We start from the raw sequence: 23,885 nt of genomic DNA on the forward strand, positions 1-23,885 counted from the left end.
ACAGGTTGTCGGTTGCACGCATTTGTTGAGATGTCAATACGACAACCTAAGATAAATACTCGTAAGTCATCTTGTTTTATGTTTATATTATATTCATCAATTCTACATGGCATTCCACGAATGAAAGGCTCTTATATTTCACCACATTCGAAAAGATGGGACATATATACAATAATATAGGTCTTATATCGTGTATGGTTTTATTTTTCGTGCATATTCAATCGTTTCGAGTTAATTTTCTCGTAATTCAACCGTCATTAAATACGTCATAAATACTGTCACAGTACGAAGTGTATCCGATTGCATTATACATTTATTATTTTAAGCTGTTTTTTTTTTTTTTTTTTTGACAATTTCGGTTCATCATATCGCGATGGAAGAGAAAACTTAATCGACCGTAATGGCTCGATCACCAACGACAACATGAATTACAGTAGCTTCTTCGATAACACGAGTTGACTGAAATTGATGTGTATTGCTTGTGTGCATACGCGTGGCTTTGTATATGTGTCTATATTTTTCAACGGTGTAGTACGCGGAGGGCCTTTTGACGTGAAACATGATCAATGGGTTATTAAAGGTCCGTTCTAGTAATGTATATATATATATATATATATATATATATATATATATATAGCTGTCGTAGGGCTTTTATTTTTTGAGCGTCAGAATTGTCTTTGCTATAAGATAGAGGATTAATGAAAACATTCATGTAGTAACGTCAATGTACTACAATGTACGCATCTAGAGAACTGTTTGATTATATTGATTAATCGATTGTTATATCGATTGATCGGTTTAATCAGTACAGTTTTTAAAAGTGATCATCTTCGATACATCGAAAATTAGTCAATTCATCAACGTCTTAATTATATTTTCTAAAATATATCACATCCTTGTCCGTGATAAAGTTGCAACTTTTCTTGCTTACCCGTTGATTAGACATCGTCGGACCATTAAATTTAATCAGTTATTTTATATTACTATTTCGACGTTCTAATTTACACGAAACTTTCTTGGTTATAGATAATGAGATTCATTACGTAATTAAATGTTTCGCTTTTGACAATCGGTTTCTATGTGTAATGCATGACAATCAGTCTTTCAGCATGAAATTTCTAACTCGTCTGGTCTTGTGTACGAATAAATATATTATAATAATAATCATACTAACCATTGCGGTCGTTATGGTAATACGCACTAGCGGAATTCGACATCTTGCGGATTATAAATGATTCTCCGATGTTGTCTCTTTGATGCGTATGCCATTACACGCGAAGCTGACAAAACCGTATCATATATTCATCGCATACAACTACGTATACATTATACACGTTGTTCGTTCACGGATTATTGTTGTACGAGTGCGCACACAATACGTAAGTACGATATGTGACATGTTATTATGTAATACAGTGTGTGTGTGTGTGTGTGTGTGTGTGTGCTATAGCCGTGAGTATACTATGTGTGCGTTATAATAATACGTGCGTACAAAGTAAACGATTTGGTTACACATTCCGGGAACAATGGTGTGGGGTTGACGGGGGAGTGAGAAAAAACTTCACGAAATACTACTTTTCGGGGATTTGCAGACACTATCGTGTCGTAGGGGGGGTATTGATTCGCACCATTGGTGTTTTGTTATTTATTATTTTCCTTCGACTAAAATGTGATATGCCCGTGTAGTGTTGTAATGTTCACAGATATGTATTTTTTTTTTTTTTTTACCATTTTTCGTGATGCACATATTGGTTGTAAGAAGGAGGAGTGCATTGGATGTAAATGCTACTAGTCTTATTATAACCACCCGAAGCAGAGAAAATGTTCTCACATTGTTTACCTGTATGTTATGTGTACAAGTCGCTGTGGATATTATCTCGATTCCTTGAAATAATCAGTATGAAAACAAGCTATAAAATACTGAAACCACCGTTAAGAAAAATTAACAGCCGTGTACCCAAAATATAATTTTTTATTTTAATTATTTTAATATTTACTGAAGGAAAATACACCATCTGTACAACTATAACGTGTATTAGTATAACGAATATAGTGAAACATAAATAATAAAATTATTAAGTGTTTACATAAAAGTATCTATAGAAGTGATACAAAAATAAAGATTTATTATTAATACTTAAAAGGTAATTTACCAAAATCTTCAGTGGAAGTGATTCACATACACACTCACACACACAAATATATAAGTATATAACTATATTCTGTATTATATATTATATTTATCTATATTTAACTTATTTAATGTTCAATTAAAAATGTCTAAACCACTTGCATTTAAGTTTCCTTGTAAGGTTACATGGAATTGAGTTTATGGACAGTTCTAAAATAAGAGGGTTTGAATCGAGATGGAGGCGTTTATGAAATTAGTTGTTCTGCTTTTTTCCAACTTAGTTAAACTAGATTAGAATATGAAAATATGTTATTGGAAACATATGAAGAAGCTCGAGTTATGAAACGAAGTGTTTTTGATAGAATCACTTATATATTTTAAATATTGTCTTTTTAGCAGCACTCCATATCTGAATTCAATAGATTCGTATGAGTTTTAGCAAATATTGTTTAAATTAATTTTGGATCCTAAGTTTAGATTTAAGATAATTCCCAAAACACTAAAAAGGACGGGCAGTATTTGGTTAAGGGATAATTAGGTCAAAAGTACAATATGGTTTATCCTATATATGTTTTTATCAAAATAAAATCCTAAATATTTAACAGTGTTGGAGTGTGATATCACCTTATTATGGAATGCGGCTGATTGTAGTAAATAAAATAAAATAATATTGATATCATGAGTACAACTATTTTGTTCCGTATCGCATTGTTAACATACTACGCTTATAATATTACTACGATCATGGAAGAGTTTTAAACCTCGGTAAAGTGCGCAGATTATACGAGTAGGTCAAATTAAAACTGTTTGTTATATTAACCGGTGATTGTTATTTCGTGACGAGTATATTATAATATAATTCACACGTGTGTCGTAAACGCGGACTTGAATGTGATTACATAGGTACATGTATAATTCATATACATATACGCGGTTTTATGATCAAGTGAGAGCTACTTGTAAAACGTTACATATACATAAATATATATACATACATAAATACAAAAGTGATATGCGTGTTGTGTATTCCTACGCGTGCACAACGTGGCGATTTTATTGCACGAGTTTCGCGCGTACTTGTACGAATACTCCGATAAAAGTTTTATTTTTAGTTTTTATTCCGTTAAATTTCGTTTAACGACTCATTTTGTGTGTACAACATATACCTTGGTATAATGCTCGAAAGATATCGTTGTTATTATTATTGTTGTTATTATTATTATTAGTACGCTCTATTCTTTTAAAACCATGTGCAATTTGTCGATTAATTTATTTTGTTCGTAAAAAAATAAAATAAACAAACAAAAAAGGCACGTTTAGATTGCTTTTAGATCAAAATATTATAAATATTCCATGGCTTTGTGTTATAATTAATTTGCATTTTAAATGATTATTACTAAGGAACGGATTTATATGTAATAAAAATACAGAAATATGTACATAATTTTGTAAGTATAATTTATAAAATATGTGCTAAAAACATCCAAATATGCAGGAAAAAAATTATAATTATTAAATTATCAAAATGATATTTTGCATTTAATTATTACAATATCTTTTAAATTATCAAATATTAAATGTCGCCTATTAAACCTGAAAATATTTTTAAAACGGCTAAATGATCGTTCCACATCAACCTACATCGGTCGATTAAAGCATATTTGAAACGCATAATATCGGAAGGCGATAATTCCAAATTTTTAGAAAGGTGTCTGCCACTATTTATGTCATTGATTGATTTAAAATCAATATAGCCTGGAATTTTTTTCTGTAACAACGTGAATTTTCTTTTTTACAACATCTCCTATTGATTGGTCCGCTTACGAGTTTTCATTTTGCAATTGTTGATTCAACAATTTGCATACTTTCATATAAGGTCATTTTTTTTCTTCTAATTTTGTGAATGTATGTGCAATAAAACTAAAATTCACTGAGATGAAAATTAAATTAATTTTTAATGTTTCATTTTGCATAACATTTTGAGATTTTCTAATAGCGATAGAAGTTACTGGATTTAAATAATTGGCTTAAAGGTAAACCTGTACACCGTAGGTTATCTATAGTTTTTTCTTAGAGGTAGAGCTTTCTACTTCTAGCGTAGGTAATGTACAATTGTTAATTTACAGGAAAATAAATTAAATTTAGTGCACTCTAAAAAATGTTTCTATAGACTCTAGCAGCTATACCAACCAACTCAAGGTAAATCTAACAACAATAAACGGTGTACACGGAGATAAAAACTGAGATATGTACGCAGGGTATCTAGGTAGGTATCTGGTCCTTAAAATAACGGACCGTGCAGAACACTACTAGGTAGATCGGCTTTACGCGCTTTCGGAGACTGCTATATCTAAAATAATTTTTTTTCAAATTTCTTTGCAGTGTAAACACATACCTAGTACATTCTAGACAAGGTCTACTTTAGTTACGAGTAGATTTTCTTCTATAGAGTACAAGTACCTTAATGGTAGGCAAGCGCGTACTGGGTCCATTTTCCCTACTGGGAAACTGGATATAATTAGGGTCCACTTAATATAAATACTAATAGAAATGAGTCTCATGTATACTTATCTATAACAATAGCCTGGTTGTCTACCCATTTCATATACAAAACTATAAAATAACTATAAACCTAAATAATAAGCCAAATCTACATTTTAATTTAAGTTCTATAAAAATAAATATAAACACAACAATATTAAAATAATTATTTTTATTTAAGTGATCTTGAATAAATTGTAAATTAAATATTTATAAATATGTTATATAAATATTTATTTATACAAAAAAGTAATCGAAATGATAAACACAAAGGTAAACGGTAATCGAAATTAAAACATGACTCTCTAGGTATAACATTTTTGTCACACCTGTACCGAAAGTTTGGTTTTTGACCACGGTCGAAGCGTTGGAACGTCACATTTATCCGTCCAGCAAGCGGTAAGATGGGAATCCCATAGTAGCGAGGGGTAAAGTGGAAATCTCAAAAAATGCGTGTTGGAGGGAAAGTGAAAATCCTCATAACACCGTGTAGTAAAGTAGAAATTTCCAAGAGCTCTGGTCGCGTATTCCCAGAAACTTAAATGTGTACCAAGGTCCGTAAAAAACATAAACTTTTGGTTAATATAATATTATATATAATCTTATACACATATCACAACCTCCTTGCACGACGCATAAACATTTAAACATATTTCGTTCTCACTGTTCCCACACAAGTGCGTTGAACGTTACGGATACATTTTTTTTTGCAAGATTTATATAATAATTCGAATTAGAAAATGAAATCGTTCGCGCAAGTGTCAAATCGCCGTTCAAATTATCCCATTTCGTGTTAACCGGAGCACCCGATAACGATGTCGGCGTGTGATGTTCGAGAATTTTCGATCGGCGCGTTACCGCGGTACGACTATCACCGGTCCGTGGACGCCATTACTGCCGGGACTTTTTTCCGCTGACACTTTCTCTGCGAACGTCCGACTCGTCGTTTTTCCCATGCCACCGGCCGTGTGTTTTTGTGGCTGCCGCATATCACGGTGGAGTCGCCATCTCCGGGGACAACTTCGTGTGTGTGACGACTGTTCGAACTGTAGGTGACCCGTGTCCGCGAAATTTTCTTTCGGTTATCGTCGTGCGTGGAGAAGCCAGTTATTGTAAATCGAGATCGACGCCACTGATCAACTCATTCTTCTGCCGGTTGTGGTGTTCGTCGCATGTGTGAACACGGTCGCGTGGGCATAACCACTCGAACGTCAGATCGTCCAAGGTATCTTCCGTTATATTTGTTAAAAATATTATATTTATTTTTATTCGACTTGTCTTGTAATATTATTACAACGCGTTTGGAGAATATATGATTTTATTGTTATTTTTAGATTTATCATATTTATTATTACTTTTTTTGTTAATATTACTGTGGTGCTTTTGACCCGTATATCCCGGCATTTGTTATAATTTCATTAAATATTTTTTTTATTTTTTTTTTGTTGCAAACGACCAATGGCATAACTGGGGGCCTTTGATTAAAGTAAATTTAATTCCCGTGAAAAAAAAATTGAATAATTGTGTTTTCAAATTAAATTAGTGTTAATTTATGTTTATAATAATCTATTATTATTATTAAATATGTTTGTAATCGTATGGTAATTATGGTAATCTATAGTATGTATAATCTTATCATGTGGAAATATCTACAATAAGGGCAATCGCCGAATTCCGTCCCGGGTTGCTGAAAATGACCGAATTCCGTCCCGGAGGCGGAGCAACTATGTCCGAATTCCGTCCCGGGGGTGGATAAACTATGTCCGAATTCCGTCCCGACTAGTTTTGAACGGTATTAATATAAGTTCAATTTTTATAGAACTTCAAGAGGCTTCACCTGACATCATGCGTATCGTTTTTTTATGTTAATTAATTTATATCAAAATGCGGAGTACATTGCCAAAATCAAAAATAACATCGGAGAGAGAACAGTTTTTAAATGATAAAATGATGCTTTGGAAAAGTCGAAACATAGATCGACACCAGTTTGTGTATCAGGTGTCGTCTAAGTTTTTACCAGCCTATTTCAAATCTAAAAAATAATAATTAAAAAAAAAATAAATAAATAATTTAAATACTAATTACACATAACATATATTATACTTATACTCTTAAATTTATTAAAATACTTATATGACCGTCATATTTATACATAAATGGCATATACTGAAAATGGAGTTTTTTTTGCTCCGTATATTAATAATAAATAAATAAGGCTGTTTTGCCGGATTTTACATTTTTAAACATGCCAGCAAAGCTGCCAGTCCTAAAGCCTGGAGAAAATGTGAAGAAAAATATTACTACCAAATATACCATAGTTGCAGGTAGTAGGATGGAATTCAGACATAGTTGCTCCGACTCCGGGACGGAATTCGGTCTTCAGTTATGGAACCATAGGGGACCCGGAACGGAATTCGGTACCAGCCACAATAAGTAATAATAATAATAACGATAAGGCGTTTTATTACTCTATATTACTAACCTGCTCTGGGGAATCTTAAGGACACTAAAATGTCCTTATTAGATTCAAAATTATTTTATAATAAATAATATTCTCGTAATAAAAATTATAATATGAATTTTTCCGACTGTCTAGTATATTCTTTTATACTCAGACTTCCATGTTAAACCACCGAACAAAATAATCTTAACAAATTAAATAAAATTAATATGATAGTTTTTTGTGTATGGTGTCCGCATAATATACTGATCGATACATACTCGTCTCTGCCATCCTTACGATCCAACGACCAGAATTGAATAAGATTTTAATATTATTAGTTTTGAATCGCCCTCTATCAGCATTTTTTTTTCATGCCATCGAAAACTGGCCAGTGAGCAATCTACAGTATATATAATCAATGGTAATATGAAATAAATAGCTATTTTTTTATCATATCATAACAAAATTGTAATTAAAATAAGCGATTTACTTACATTAGATTACTGTTTTAAACTAATATACCTTCCTAAACAATATTTAGGGGTCCATTTTTATTTTTGTGGAGGGGCCCTAATGTTTTCGTTACACCACTGCAAACGACGAGAGTATGTCACACAATCAAACCAGTGATGGTTTGACTGCGAAACACGCAAATAAGCATAAATACGAAATATGACAATCAATACAGTAGTTGTAGTTACAATATATTTAAATTTACTGTATTCCCGAAATGATACAGGTCATTTTTTCCGCCGAACTTCAGCAACATTACTTACCGATTCTGCTGGTGATGTTACAACTAGTAATAGGAATAATCAAATGAAATATTCGAATTATTCGATTATTTCAAATAATCAAATCATTCAATTATTATTTTTTGACTATCAAAATAATCGAATGATTTTAATAATCGAAATAATGGTAACGGACATATTTACTAAAAGCAAATCAATTAAATTATTCGAAAAATTGCGTGTTATACTCATTTACCATTGGGTACTAAATTAAGAAGTCGGCTGTCTATCAGTATTGTATTGCAGTTGTTAAAAATAATAAAATTACTGAATTTAACTGAAATTACAGGTACCTATTTGATAAGGGGCCCAGGTCTTATAATTTTTGAGAGGGCCTACCGGGATTTTCCCGGTATCCTGGTGGGCCAGTACTTGCCATTGGCAGGTGTGTCGAGGTTGGACAGGATAACATCGATTCGTTGACACTCGTGATTTGTTCGCAGAGGCATATATTACTCCGTCACTTGGACTTAACTAACCCGTGCGGTTACCCATCCGGGAATCGGCCAGCCGCGAGAGTTTAACCGCGTAGCGCCGATTGGTATCCGCGGCCAACCATATATACTGCGAGCCTCACATCGTAGGGCCTCGTACACCACAGAGTGTAGTTTATTGTAAAGCAACCGAAATGTAAATTACAGCATACGTATACTTCGATGCTGAAATGCATATGACACTATGTTTTATTCGATAATATAATTTAACCGTAGTACGGAGACACGCGTTAACATTGATTTTATGCGTTAATATACTATATGGTATACGTTTTGTCGTAGTGTATGCACTACTATTATGGTCTAATTTTCATTGAATAATTTATAGTAAATATTATTCGGCATCATAATGACATTCGGGTTAAATACGAGTTCATCCATAACGTTTCGGAATAAACTATACGCCAGAGTAGTGCACTTGATTATCATATATATATATATATTTCCAATTCAATTGATACACGTAGATATGTACACGAGTACGTAGAGAAAATCGTTTGTGTTGAAATTCGATTGGGCGCCATTGGTGTAGCGGACTATTATCGAATTAAGTTTTCGAAAAATTCCAAATTGAATTTATAATATTCACATTTACCCCATTCACAATCACCACTATTGTTACGTATAATGTATTATTTGAATATTTTCAAAATTAATTATTGTTTTATAGAATATTTGAATGAGAAAAAAAATGAATTATTAATAATACACCAGGAATATAATTTAGTCAACTTTTAAATAAATTATTATTTTATCAGCTATAATTTTTAAATTATTTAAATAATTTTTGCTAATTCCGAGTTACTTTTTCACTACACTTAAAATTATTTATATAATAGGATTTAGTTATTATGTATGGACACAAAGTTATTTATTCAATATTTTTTGTGATTGTCATTCTTTAAATTCCTATTAACATATCGTCATTTAACAATGTTTAATTGCTATTAATTAGCTGGTGCTATAAACGAATAGCATATGCGCTACAGAAAAATATATGATTTCAAACGTAATAAACGATTCTCATTGCGTGATTGCTTCGATTTAAAATGTGAAAATTCAATGTTGGACTTTGTATTTCCTAAAACTCTTCTGAAGTATATAAATAAATTAGTCAAACTATAAATTTTACAGTTGATATTTGGAAAAAAAAACTTTTATCGTAAATAAAATGTTTGAGACATAAATACATTAATTTTGCTAGCGATTCGGTTTTTGATCACGATCCATATGTTACTAGCAGTAACTTGATAAAGTGTGGGGATTTGACATTCGCATTTGAGTTACATCTACTTGTCAAGAGCTTTGCAACCAGCGGGAAAACTTCAGTGATATAAACATAGTACAACCATATTATGTTTACGAGAGTCTATAGAATATCGAGATTATGTAATAAATATTGAGTCATAGAAAATTGTTTGTATTTACGATATGACTTCTCAGAATAATAATTATTAATATTTTATAGTAATATAATGCAAAGTATCAATGGTTGAATCATTTTTTATTTATTATTTTTATTTTGTATGAACTGATTTGAAGTGAAAAACTAAATACACAAAATACAAATATTGAAAAAGAATTTCACGAGCATATATATATTAGTAATTATAATTTTTACGATCATTTGTCTAAATTGTATGACAAGTATATTTTAGTATGTCCTTTTGAACACCAACACAATTTTGTTTATACTTTTATTTAGTGTTGTCGTCTGTATTAAAAATTAGTTTATTGAAATACAAAATCAAGCACTCGAGCATGTTGCGATATTCATAATTGTTTTGAATGTAGTTGATATAATATAATTTTGGTCAGATGTGTTACATTATAGTATAAAATCGTATTGTGTGGACGTTTGTAGATTTGCGTAAACTATACTTGTCGAAAAATGTAAATGAAACATAAAGATAAATCAAACAGAATAATCATCAAATGTACTATCTAGTGTATTATATGTGAATAATTAATTACCAGCGATAAGTTTAACTGGTGGCGGGAGTCTTGAAATAACTCGAGTTACTGAAATGTAGTGATTCGGAAAAGTTTCCAAACCCTTTTCAACCTCTAGCGTTCATGCCTCGTACGCGTCCATTGAATTTCGTTATGCGTGTATACACAACACATATATACTTATATATACGGTATATAATATATATATATATATTATATAAAAACGTTTACCTGTGCAGTGTACATTATTCTACATCGGATTCATGCCACATCGGGATTTCGGTCGAGGCCAAAGGATGCAGAATCGTTTTAAGCCCATAAATACAATTACGTTTGGTGTCGGGCGCATATTTGTATTCTGTGTACGCGCATACGATACATGTCAGTCAGTGGTGCCTGTTAACCCTCTGATAAATTAGAAAAACGGTAAACACACCCGTTCGATTGCTTTGCAGAACATATTCGTCTAGTCAATGACATTTCAATCGGGTACATACGCATAGACGTAACTAGGCCTTTACATCAGGGGGGGGGCTAGAGTTCTATAAAATGTTATAGCAAAATAAGGTATGAGAAAATAATTACCCACAAAGTCCACACAGTCTTAATTTATATGAATTACCTAAAAACATAATAAGTTCAATCGATTAATACATTTCTGATTTTGTATAATATAATATGTAAAATTGAAATTGATTAACAATTAATAATAATTTGTTGTTTCACTTATTCGCCTGAATTTGATTAGGGTGTTAGGGAATATTTCTTATTTAGCATATTTTAGTATATTTTGGAATATTTTGAAAATTGTGTTAAAATAATTAATTTATAATTAATTTTAATATAAATATGGTCATTGACAAATGGCGGAAAAATGTGCAATTGTAATGTTTTTTTTAAAAATCAAATGGTTTTAAGACAAAATAATAAATAGGCATTATGTATACAGCCAGTTAGGTACCAGTAATATTATTTTAATACTTAATTATAACCGAGTGTAGAATGTAGAAACGTTCGTCATGTACTAGTACGACTAACGTGTGTGTGATAAAGACCTACAAGGGCCATAAATTTACGGTTCAGCCCGGTCCAAAATTGTTTTTCTAAAGCCCGGTTTAACCGGTCCAAAAAATATTTGTGAAAAAAAGCTCAAGCCCGGCTCAAAAATCATCAAAAGTTCTTAAAAGCACGTTCTGGTCCAAAGATATTTTTTATAAGCCCGGACCGGTCCAGTTCAAAATATTTTGTTAAAAAAAGCCCAGACCCGGCCCGAAAATAATTCCAAGCTATTAAAAAATTTGGTTCTGTTTGAAATATATTTTTAGTCATAGAACATTATATTTAACTAATTTTTATGTAATAAAAAATGTTGCGAGTAATAATTGTTCATGTACAAAAATGTTATCCACCCCTCGCTAAACATTATCAAATGATGCCACTGGAGATTGATAAAAACAAACTAAATCAAACAGAAAGTACTTGAAATTTCTTATTGAAAACCAAACACTCAATTTGAAAAATAACCAGTACCTACACAAAGTACATCTAAAGATGATCAAAAATGTACATAAATTAAAATAGGAAGTCGGTAACACATTTAAATTGGAAATAATGTGTCTAATTTTGTCCTGAATGGATGAATTACAATTTTTAATACTTATTAAAATCTATATTTCTTATAAAATATAAATATTAGACGTATTATTAGCATTGATTAAATATTTAATCAATGGTAGAAGGTAGTAAGTAGTTATAGTTAAATTCATTGTTTGAATTTAAAAACTTATGTGGACACTGGGCGCTGTGCAATAAAGTATTAAATAGATATTAAATATACAAGTGTCAAGTAGATACCTATACTTTAAAATGAGTAATATATAATATATAATAAATATAATATTTCTAAAAAATATAATATAGGTAATCAAATAAAAAAATAATATTTAAAAGTAGTCATTGTTTATTATTCATCAATATTATTTAATTACCAATTCATTATAATCTTAAAAACAAATTGTTGTGATACCTACTACCTAGGTAATTATTTTAAAAAATAATTAAAACAATAAATTTATAATTATTGTATTTTTAGAAACGTGAAATTAATCTGCATGTATATTTTATATATATATGTTACGCCGAATTTATGAAATTGCCGATTCCATGAAGCAGCAATGTTGTCACCGAATACGAGAAATCAGTAATTTGGCTACCAAATTCACGATATCGGAAAATTTTGATTGCTGATTTTGTGAATTAGGCAGCCTTTTTCTGCCGATTGCACGAATTCGGTAACACATTATTATGATATAATTACAAATAGTGGCTTATGGAAGTAATTGAAAATTTCCTCCCTCCCTTAAAAGTTGGTGACATTGTGCTGGTGTAAATCCCGTCTGTGGAATGAGGGCGAGATGATGCAGCCAACTTTCTTGCAATTATCATAGAAAAAAGATGGAAAATTTCATATTGGGACTAGAGAAGAGATTTTAAGAACATGGGTGGAGCGGAACAGTTTGGCAGTTACAAAGTACTATTCCCTGACGACTGTAAACGTTCAACAAAATTAATATTCATTACGGAAATTATTAGATTGGGGTCAGTTGAGACCAGGCAAGGCTATTGATTGGCTATATATATAAAAATAAACTTATTACGATGTACTTTTCGTACAAATTGCACATCTAAAAAGTGCACATGTAAATAAAATATGATATGTGTAATTCGGCGTGTAACCCAGACCATACTTGACAAAATATTCAAATATAATATAATTTTTTTTTATTTACTTTTTTTACACTTTAAAATATATTTATTATTTTATTATATTTCCGGTGTTTTTCGAATTTATTTAAATTAAATTATGCTTTATATTTTTTTAAGAAGGGCCTTGCTGATTTCACGCAATCGGCAGTATTGTGTACTTTGAGTTGCCAATTTCACGTATTCGGCGACAACGTTGTTGATTTCATGAAATCGGCAATTTCATAAATTCGGCTTAATATACACATCATATTTTATTTCAAATTTATTATCGACAGACTTCTGCGAAAACTCGTTTCTGCTGAAGTACCTTCTTAGTTCGAATCACAGATAATATATGGAATAAACACTTTATGGTTGAAATAGACTATAGATTATAATCAAATATAAATATCTACCAACTTAATAATATGTATTTAAAATTAGATCCAAACGTATTATCAAATAACATTAAAAATCATTAATTGTTACTATAATAGTTGTAACTGCTCTTTAACTATTATTCGTTTATCACATTATGATACACTATAATTCTTACATTGCCGGTGACTTAAAATTAATACTTTTGTATACTATAGCGGTTTGTAGGTTAATTTATCCAAAAAATTTTGGAAGGACTTTAAAGAATTCTAGGGGGCTTCAGCCCCTCCAAGCCTCCCCCTAGTTACGCCTATGAACATACGTTATGAAGATGCGAATTTTAGGGGGGGCGAAGGAGGCGATCGCCCACCCCCTGAATCTGTGTTTAAGAAATCGATCATATGTAATATGATCATAAAAATGAATCATTGAACGAAGGTAGGCTTCAGTTAAGCTAAACAGTTTTTATTTTGATTGGCTGACCGTATAAATAGTGTGATAATGCAAAAAAACATGCATATTTATTCCCTTGCCCTGTATTAAAAACACTCAACTTAATAAATTAAAATACTATTAATAGAATATATTCTATTATAAACATAATGGAATACTAGCCAATTACTAATTAAGCTCTCCATTTCACTAGGGTACGTGATCACCATGTATAACAATATATTATAATATAAACATTTATAATTTTGTTATGATAATCAATAATTGGGTTTTCTTATAAATCCTATATCCTTCTTAACTTCTAACCTTGAAAAATAATACTACTATTAGTAACATTTGAAAATGTGCAGTAACTTATAAAAAATATTACTACCGTTTCATCATGGAATAAAATGTTACTAATTTCTTACTGTACCTAAAATAAAATGGCTGACTGATTTCATTATTGTTTTATGCTGCCCATGTAATTTGTTATCAGTGTCCATTTTGTTTTATTCTATGATATTATTAATCGATGTGCTTTTCTTTCGTACTATCTTCAGATATTTAACACACTCCTTTGTTTCTCATTATTTTTTTCCTTCCAATTAATCTTGACTTTACACAACAAAGAGGTCACTTCTACAGTGGTTTAGTATTAGATCCTTTCGTAGTGCGCTGTGACTCTCACTTGTACGTTTGACAAACGGTGGTACAAGTACAAATTATAAACAATTAAAAAAAACGTGTATATTTTAAGTTTTTAGATTGTCTAGTAGGCGTAAAACTCAGGAAAAATTATTTATGATACTTTCTAAACGATTAGTTGTACAATAACGTTATTAATGTATGTGTATATTTATCGCTCTTTGTGTATCACTATGCCGCAGTGTTATTATAATATTGTATAGTAATAAGTTTATTTGCCTAAAAGGTTAGGTAGTCGTGTATACCATATATGGATACTTATTCTTAACAAAAGGTCGTTGCACGTTTAGTATTCACATCGTGTCTGGACACGTATCACATTAACAGAGCACTGTGCGTTAAGCATGCAATAACGAACCGAAAAAAAAATCGTTGCGGATTAACATACAATCCCGTTGTCCGAATATCCGAAAACTCACTCGTAGATTAAATAAACACGTACTTATATTTAACTGCTCACTCTAGTACACAAATAGGCTTTGTTTCTTGAAATGTCGTCCCATATACATATACATATGTCATGTAAAATCGAAAATATGTATTATCGTTCAATCTAAAGTCGGTGCCCAGATAAATTTCTTTTACACATGCCATATTTACGCATTTATCTCTTTGGTCATTTTTGTCCGACAATTTAATTTGTTGAATATTTTATCGAATTCATGGTAAATTGATATTTTTGCTTGTTATCTCTTAGTAGTATACATGTATGCTATTAACTCGATGTACTATTATTCACGAATAGGTTTGGTTCAATGACGTCTTAATTCGCTACCACCATTGCCGTTGGGTATAAACATAATAATAATAATAATAATAATAATAATAATAATAATAACAAATCTTCGTTCGGTGATGGTGGTTGCAGCGGTGGCGTTTAATTATTATGGTCAAACCGGGTTTTAACCTAAGTGAATTAAATTCCTACTCTATACATAGATTTGCAAAACCGAGAAAAGCCGACCGTCGGTCGCTAAATATTACACCTACACAAGTACAGCATCAACGTTGATACACAATGCGATGTATTTGTATATACACACACAGGTGCTTGTATAATGTTTGTTGGTACGTTTCTCGTACGCCTTCACTATGAAACGTAGTCCACCTGTTATTTATATACGTGTATTTCTTCGTCTATGTTAAAATAATTATTGCGTTATTAATATGCACTACCTAGACAATGTGCCACGATAAAATGGCATGGATTAGTGGTGCTACGGTTTATGAAAATACGTGGCAGAAGAAGTTATATTATTATCGCTAATATTATTATTATCATTATTATCATCATCGTCATAATCAGTATTATTATAATTATTTCAGTGTCATAGATATTTGAGTGACGTACAATGATGAGCGACCGTTAGGCCGAGTGGCAGGAAAGTTGGGGGCAGGATTTGAGATAATTCATTCGGATGTTTTAGCTGATGTGTGTCACGGTAGGCGAACGTATATAACTCGCTCAAAGAAAATACCTGCCTAATGACTCATGAAAGTGAAATTGGCTCAGCAGTTTAATCAATTAAAACCACTCCCTCCCCCCTCATTGGTTGCAATATATTCTCTCCACACACACACACACACACACACACACACACACACACACACACGCACACACGCACACGCACAAGCGTGTCTCTTCTCATGATCGTCACATGTTTCTATAAATAACTTCTCTCATATACATGGACCTATGACTTCACGGTGTGCGACTTGCACCGAGACGATGTGACGATATGACTTGGAGACGATATGACGCTGTTTGTGTGATTCGATTTATTGCGTCCGTATTCATATTTTATTCATGCAAGTAGTTTTCAATCGGTGTGATGCAGCATCAACCTAGAGATCCGTTGACAGGCTTTAAGATCAAAAAAAGAAACAAAAAATTATTATTACAATAAAATGTGAAACATGATGTATCGACATATTAGCAGCGTGTTTATTATTTTTAGGGTGTACAGTATACTACTAAGCCAAAACTGGTCACCTTATGTAATGCTTACTACCTGTACGCTAGAAGTGCATTTACGTAATAATATTGTTAAACTTGATGGCGCCTACGTAAAGGCAACTACTAGACGTCGCTAAAATCGTTTGCATTTAACTTGATAAAACAGTTTTTCAACAACGGAAACAACAATGTATAATATTCTGACTGTGTTCACTAAGCCGTTAATTATTTTAACATAAGATATTCCGTTTTATGTTATAACTGTATTGCAACCTAACTTATGTCCGTATGTTCTATAATCAATGCTATCAGACAAATACATTTTACGGGTTATTACAACAACGGTATATAAAACCTATCACTGTGCAATTATGGTGACGATGGGATCTGCTGTTCAATATTTATTTTTTCCATGTGCTCGTGCGCGGTCGGTCTGCTTTTATGTTGAGTCTTATATATGGTCGAGTGTATCATCACTGCTGTGATGTATTTTTTTGGTTTTTTTAAAACACTTTTATGTGTCAACTCAATAAAAAAAAAAAATTCAAATATTGCGTTTATAGTGATGCAGAGGTATCGAGAAAATGTTTTTTTATTAATAATACTTAAACATGTTATACGTTGAAATTAGGAATATTTACATAATACTTATACCTTATAGTTTTTGTTTAATAATAATTATTATCCATACCACTAATATGTTTGATAAAAAGCGTTTTTGTGCTCACATTTTGTAGTTTATACATTCATGCACTTAACATAAAAGAATACTAAAAATTACATATGTTTAAGATAAATGTCATATCATTATGTTACGCATTCGAATTACATGAAATACACATAAATAAACTTAAATGTCAACAATAACGTTAAATAATTTCGTAATTTTCTGAAGTCCCTAAGATTATTTTTTTCTTATACTAATTTTATTGATAACGTGTCATGGTATAGAACATTCTTATATATATATTGTATAGATACACTGTGTACACTATATTTATTGTATATCATTTGAATTTTGTTATTTTTATTCATTTATATGTGAAAAACGTTCGCTGTCGTCGTCTGATATGAGATTATCTAGTGGTAGTCGAGGCTTCATGCGCTTCTCTGTTTGTTATAATTAATAATATATTATAATAATGACTAAAAACCAATTTGAAGGTTTACTTTCAAACACTACCATTCCTGTGAATCTCAAGGATAATGTTTTTGCATTTCCCTTTAATTATTAAATTACAACCTATTTTAATATTCGAAGATGTAGAGATTGAGGAGATGTTTGTTTATGAAAGAAGCTGATTATGCAATGATGACCTAAATAATTTGAAATTTAGCAAAATTCGCAGATGATAATTTACGCCTTAGCATGATTTCTACCAGCATATGTGTGTTTAGTGTATAAAATAGTTAAAATCATAAGTAGTAAAAATCATTCGATTTTCATTATACGTACCACGTGAAATGCTAATTTACCCTACTCATGTCCACGTATTATCCTATAACACAGAGGTCACAGGCAACCATTGGATTGTACTAATGCATGAGCCGCAAGCAATCGCTAGAGGTACGCGACAATCTTCATGCATCTAAGACAATGTAATCATATTTAGTTTTATGTAACAGGATGCATGAGAGCAACAAACACATGATTTAATTTGAGTTGGAAATTATTTGTTCGGTAAGCTGAACAATAAGCAAAATTAAGAGTTTTATGTATTATTCAATGTTAAATGTAAAACTGAATATTATTGTTTACTGTAAGTGAAACAATTATGCATACTAAGTATTTGCTAGTCTGAAGCTATTTCACGATTGACTTGGTTCATCTCAGAGTGAACTTTTCCACATATCTAACCACTTAAATAAATGGGTAATTTTCATTAATTATTATTTTTAATAATACTGAGATTACGATGGTTTAATTTTTAATGAAAACATCATACCCTATAGTATTTCACAAAATGATAATATACTGAAAAATTATATAAATGGATAAAATTACATAAAATAAATAAATAAAATATTTATTTTTTTTTTACAGCGTATGCGTAATTAAAGTGCATATTTGATATCATATAATAATTATAAATTACTTCCGAATAACATACTTATTAAATAATATATTTCATGGCTGAAAAATTTTACAAGTATAGAATTTTAAGAATTGAAAAATAACAATTTTCGGAATCCACTTGTTATCATATATTTTAATAGGCATATATCTTACTCAATTTTATATCAATAAGGGTTATTAATATAGCTAATTTGTTTATAATAAATGTGAAAATATCACTTAGGTTCTCTAGGACTAATCGTGTAAAATGTAGTATTAGTAATTTTTTTTTACATCATTATCATTTAAAAAGTAAAATATTTTTAATCTATCTATGCTCTAGAACTTAGATAAATAAACCAATTTTTATTTGTATTATTTATTTGGACAGTATAATAAAATATAGTTATATTGATCATATGTATTAATTCATTATTCTTTTTTACTACTAAACTATTTAATAACTATATAAAATGTAAACATTTATTGTTTTACATATAAATACTCAAATTTAAAGACAATTTTGAGGTTTGAATTTTATTTATTAATACCTTTTAAAATATTATAATACTAAATAAAAATATAATAAATAATAATAGTTATTGAAAATATTGACCTGACAGTCTTTTAACACAAATGTAGCAATATTGCATATACAGAGTGCCGTGTTATAATTATTAACACAACCAAGGTTAACAATTGTCCTCCCGATTTTAATATTTTATTTATGTTCGCTTTATGGAATATGATAATTATCTAGTTTTTTAATGTAAATTTAGACCCTCAAAAGTAAATTTCAAAATATTTTAAAGGTAAAATTGCCAAAAACAAGAAATGTATTCTATATTTATTAATAATTAAATATTTTCTCAATAAAATTAAAGAGAAACCAAAAATAATTAAAAAATAATGAGTCTTTTTTTTTTTTTTGTTAATTTTTTTTAATTTTATTCTTTTCTAAATGTCAATATTAATTTCAATTGTTTTTCAAAATTGAGAATTTTTGATTTGATTAAACTAAACTGCATCATGGAAATGATGTAAAAACATTTCGAGACAACCGTTGCATTTATTAATACAATGTATTACAAACGTTCTACAAATGAACATATACTGTATATTCGATAATCTATCCATATATTAAATATACGATACATTTTTTCTCAGTCATAATTATATGAACAACTTAATATTTGATTTGATGTACAAATGTATTATTTCCATATTATTCAACATTGAAAATCAAAATGCGGATTCTCATGGTCATCTTACTAACCAAAAATCGCTAAACATATACGCTTTAGAGTATATAAGATTTTTTTTACAGTTTTTTCTCAAACTATATAAAGCTCAAAAACTCCTTTGACATGGTTTCATCGAAAATGATAACAAGAAACATAAGAGAAAAAATTATATTGCATCATACATCTTTCGTTTCTTATTCGTTTACATCCGGGAATGTCAAACTACACAAATGTTATATCCGTTTTGTATCATTGTAAGTATAGTTTAATTCAATATCACAATGTGCGTATCAATAATATCGTATACGCGCATCTAAGGTCAACGATGGTTATCATCGTAAAATTGTGTAAAAATAAAATAAATCGTGCCCAGAGGATACGGGAATATCGTGGGTGATTTTCGAACTGTGAGGTGCGAATAATTAACGGGCAAGGTGAATGTCGAGGTGTTAAATTGTATAAATCAATGTAAATTTGTTTTTAAACAGTCTTGTTCTCGATATACTCGTATAATTATTTAAATATTTTGATAATGAAAAGTCAAATCGTAATTATAACCTGTGATTTTTCCGGTCTTACTTTTTTTTTTTATGGAAGCTTGAATCAAAGAAGTTTGAGAACTGCTGCAATATTAGATTTTAACATTTTTAATATACCGTTTAGATGTGTTTTGACTGACATCATACACTTACATTTTACCATCAATAAAACTATAGCGGGATTGAACATGTTTTTATTCATTGCTGAAGTGAGCGTTTGATACAGTTAATCACGACGAACTTCTGAAAATATTGCCAAGTTTTGGAATAACTAATGAAAATTTTATGTGGTTAAATAGTAATCTACAAAATAGTAATAATAAATTACATTTACAGCGATGAGGGTTAAATCAAAGTAGTGTACCACAAGGCAATGTCTTAAGTCCTGTATTATTAATTTTATATATAAACAACATCTGTAACTCATGTGTAAATGGTCAAATAGAAACATATGTAGATAACACTTGTCTTCTTTTCTCTAGGAACTTATGGGAGAATATTCATCACAAAGTGAATCTTTAAAATAACATTTTTAAAGAACTAAATAATAATAAATCGACATTTAACATATGAATAAGTGTATTTGTCGCTTTTTCTAGGTACCTATAATACATGCATACATATCGTTTGATGAAATTGTTAATCACTCTTGTGATAAACACGAGTTGAATTTTAATGTATATAATTACCAAATTATAAATAGAATAAAAAGAGCGAAATATTTAGGTGTAATAATTGATTAAAATCTTCGGTGGAAAATACTCGTACATATTGATAGTGTGGTTATGACATTAAAATGTATTACTTTCAAACAGTTCACATTTAATTAATTTTATTTCATCTGAAATGTTGTGTATTTTATATAACACACTTTATTAAGTCGGCTCACAATACGGTTTATTATTTTGTGGTGGTTGTTCTGATAATGCCATATAACCACATGAAATTCAACAAAACCATTCAATTAAAATATGTCTAAATAAAAAGAATTTAAAAGGCTCGACTTTATCAAATTATAAAGAATTTAGAAATCTATCAGACAGGTTACATACAGGCAGCTCTGCATAACTCATCTAATAGGTAAAATTACATTAAAATAGAACAATAAATGTGAAAACAGGGTATATGATATGTATGTTACCTACACAAATAAAAGTAGGGAAATAATTTCTTTGATTATTTAGGTCTAGAAATGTTTAAATCTATACCGCTGTACAGGAAAAATATATTTTTAAAAGAATATTGGAAAATAATAAAAATAAAAATGTTAAAAAAAATCTTTCTTAATTGGCTGTTAATAGAATTTTGATTGTTTATTATTATTCATTGTAAGAATCATATATTTTTTTAAATAGTTACATAGATTATATTATATGATTGTTATTATTATTATTGTCATTATAATATTTTATTATTAGTTACATTATTAGTACCATATTATTAGTAACAAGGTATGCTTAATGGGGTAAATTAAATGTTAATATATTTTTATACTTCGTAAGTTATTTTTTAAATAAAAAAAAGTAGATCAGGGCAGTAACTAGTATATATAAACCCACATATAAATATATATATTTCTGTGGGCGTATGTTGATGGCAATACGTTTGAATTGATGTACAGTATCGTATTTTACAAATAATTTTGTTTATCGATATAATACAAAATAATTTGATCATGCATTATATATTTATGTTATACACACACACACACACACAAAATATATTAATTTAAAATATTAATTAATTTATATTAATATAAATATTTAATTGAACATTTTCCCTTTATAATTATAAAGCGACAAGATTTATAAGCTGTTTGGGAAATTCACACTTTTACAACACGAAAATACCATGAATATATAGAGATATACAATACACTTACATTACACACATCGGTGTTAAGAAATTTTCGAACATACGTAGGTTGTATATTAAAAATTATTATAGTTGTTATTAATTACGCAACGATAAAATTAATGCATTATTGCTGTAGTGATTGTTTTAATAGTTTTACAGAAATTCAAAAAATGTATAAATGTAATGAATGTATAAATAAAATGTATAATTCACATATTCTGATGGACGTTAAACGTAAATTATTGAGTGATAATTTTTTGTACCTATGTGTTGTAATACTCTTTCATATGTTTGTGTCATATGAATCAAATAGAAAAAGTTTGTTTGTATTTTTTAGATTGTACTTAATTAAATATGTCTGTATAAAGTATAACAATGAACAAAACATGATGTCAATAGAGTCAATGGTTATATCTTTATCAAAATGCCATTGCATGAGTTGCTGTTCGATATTATATAATTATGTACAAAAATAAAATAAAACTTTTCTACACAGTTGTGTAATATAAAATAGCGTAATAAGTTGGATTTCAATTCAGAGATTCCTTATTATTTTGAAAAAATAAATAAATAGCAATGCTGAAATAATAATTTATTTCAATCATGCAATTAGTTTTCTACGAAAGTAAAACGTAATGAAATAATTTAATTTTTATGAAAACAAAATTTTCCGTTACAATTATTTGTATTCAATGTTGTCATTGCAGTGTTGAAAGACTATATAAGGTCTAATCGATGTACAATCTTAAAGTATACCGTAATGAATATTCACGATAAAATGGATAACTTAAAAATAAAATAAATAAATAAATCTGTGAAATTCGTTTGTAGTATTTAATTAGTACATTTTGTTTACCTTAGAATTACTCTAAATCCTATAGTTCTATAGCTGCAACAGTAATCTTGTGTTTGCGTAATAAGACAACTCGAAAAACCATCCAAAAGATAAACTGTTCACTCTCGTCCAAAAACCAAAAATACCGTACGAAAAGTAAAACAGCGAAAACTTAAAATGCTTGATAACAAATTGACCAAAGGGAATAAATTTAGGTCTTTGGTTATGTAGGCAGTATAAAAAAGTTGTTGGTTATCTTTCATTTGGCTATTCAACTTTTGAGGCGTCATCGTTATTGTTTGATCGAGTACACAACTTGTAGTGGCTTTTCCGAAAACCTACCCAATTAATAATAAGTTATAAAAACTATCTACAGCAGACGATATATATATATAAATACTTCTTGAGAGTTGATTGAAAATTAGACGAAATTACGAAAACATTGATATTAAATTTTGGCTATGCTTGTATTGATTATTTATACATAACATATAATTTGGTAGTTTTGCAAAGTATTTGATTACGTACGTGAAGTTGGCCCATCCTTTTTCACGGATTAACTTGAGACCTATACCAATATTTTGCGAGTTATTTGCGAGAATTTGCGAGTTAGCTGTTTGCAGATGTTAATTAAAAAACAGAAGGGTGGGCCAACTTCACGTAGCCCCTCCAAGTCGTCCTAGAACTTCAAAACTGATATCAAACGATGCGTCTTTATTTGCCAGAATTTGCGAGTAAATTTTCAAAATTTGCGAATAAGCTATAATAAGTCATAAGT

General features: G+C 29.8%; 1 protein-coding gene across 1 annotated transcript in view; it reads left to right on the forward strand.

Annotated features, from left to right (window-relative positions):
- The window catches only part of LOC112683661 (zwei Ig domain protein zig-8-like), a 517,617-nt gene that overhangs the window by 136,154 nt on the left and 357,578 nt on the right, over positions 1-23,885 (forward strand). The window lies entirely within an intron of this gene.

Source organism: Sipha flava, unplaced genomic scaffold (genome assembly GCF_003268045.1).
Source record: "Sipha flava isolate LNK unplaced genomic scaffold, YSA_version1 232_pilon_pilon, whole genome shotgun sequence".
Lineage (NCBI taxonomy): Eukaryota > Metazoa > Arthropoda > Insecta > Hemiptera > Aphididae > Sipha > Sipha flava.